Genomic DNA, 1,851 nt, shown 5'->3' with positions numbered 1-1,851 from the left:
CCGTAAAAGTGCTTGCTGGCGTGTGGTTGATGGTGGTAATATTGCAGGAAGTAAAGATGCAAGAAAACAAGAAACAAGCAGCGATAGCGAGTATTTAGGAACAAGGCCTAGGGATCATACTTTCACTAGTGGACACTCTCAACATTGATCACATAACGAATAAATAGATAGATGCTAGACTCTACACTCTCTTGTTGGATGATGAACACCACTAATCGTGTAGGATTACACGAACCCTCAATGCCGGAGTTAACAAGCTCCACAATATTCAATGTTCATATTTAAATAACCTTAGAGTGCATGACAGATCAACATAACCAAACCAAGTACTAACATAGCATGCACACTCGTCACCTTCACACTACGAAAGGAGGCATAGATCACATCAATACCATCATAGCAATAGTTAACTTCATAATCTACAAGAGATCACAATCATAGCCTACGCCAAGTACTACACGATGCACACACTGTCACCATTACACCGTGCAGGAGGAATAAACTACTTTAATAACATCACTAGAGTAGCACACAGATAAATTGTGATACAAAACACATTGCAATCATAAAGAGATATAAATAAGCACTTCACTATGCCATTCATAACAGTTAATAAGTATTCTGTGAAATATAGCCTAAGAGACCCACACGGTGCACACACTCGTCACCTTTACACACGTGGGACAAGGAGTCTCCTGGAGATCACATAAGTAAAACCCACTTGACTAGCATAATGACATCTAGATTACAAGCATCATCATATGAATCTCAATCATGTAAGGCAGCTCATGAGATTATTGTATTGAAGTACATAGGAGAGAGATGAACCACATAGCTACCGGTACAGCCCCGAGCCTCGATGGAGAACTACTCCCTCCTCATGGGAGACAAGCAGCGTTGATGAAGATGGCGGTGGTGTCGATGGAGGAGCCTTCCGGGGCACTTCCCCGTCCCGGCGGCGTGCCGGAACAGAGACTCCTGTCCCCCGGATCTTGGCTTCGCGATGGCGGCGGCTCTGGGAAGGTTTTCGTACCGTGGTTTCGTCGAACGTCTCGAGGTTTTAGGTCGTGGACCTTTATATAGGCGAAGAGGCGGAGTCGGAGGGTCGACGAGGCGACGACACACTAGGGGGCGCGCCGCCTCGGGCCGCGCCGGCTCTGTCATCCGGGGCCCGTGGCTCCCCTCCGGCGCCTCTCGGGTGTTCTGGAAGCTTCGTGGAAAAATAGGATGCCGGGCATTGATTTCGTCCGATTCCGAGAATATTTCCTTACTAGGATTTCGAAACCAAAAACAGCTAGAAAACAAGAACCTGCCCTTCGGCATCTCGTCAATAGGTTAGTTCCGGAAAACGCATAAATATGACATAAAGTATGCATAAAACATGTAGATATCATCAATAATGTGGCATGGAACATAAGAAATTATCGATACGTCGGAGACGTATCAGCATCCCCAAGCTTAGTTCCCGCTCGTCCCGAGCGTGTAAACGATAACAAAGATAATTTCTGGAGTGACATGCCATCATAACCTTGATCATACTATTGTAAACACATGTAATGAATGCAGCGATCAAAACAATGGTAATGACATGAGTAAACAACTGAATCATAAAGCAAAGACTTTTCATGAATAGTACTTTCAAGACAAGCATCAATAAGTCTTGCATAAGAGTTAACTCATAAAGCAATAAATCAAAGTAAAGGTATTGAAGCAACACAAAGGAAGATTAAGTTTCAGCGGTTGCTTTCAACTTATAACATGTATATCTCATGGATATTGTCAATGTAAAGTAATATAACAAGTGCAATATGCAAGTATGTAGGAATCAATGCACAGCTTCACACAAGTGTT

This window comes from Lolium rigidum, chromosome 5 (assembly GCF_022539505.1).
Source record: "Lolium rigidum isolate FL_2022 chromosome 5, APGP_CSIRO_Lrig_0.1, whole genome shotgun sequence".
NCBI classification, from domain to species: Eukaryota; Viridiplantae; Streptophyta; class Magnoliopsida; order Poales; family Poaceae; genus Lolium; species Lolium rigidum.
The sequence above is the reverse complement of the archived record's forward strand: the minus strand, read 5'-3'. Positions refer to the sequence as shown.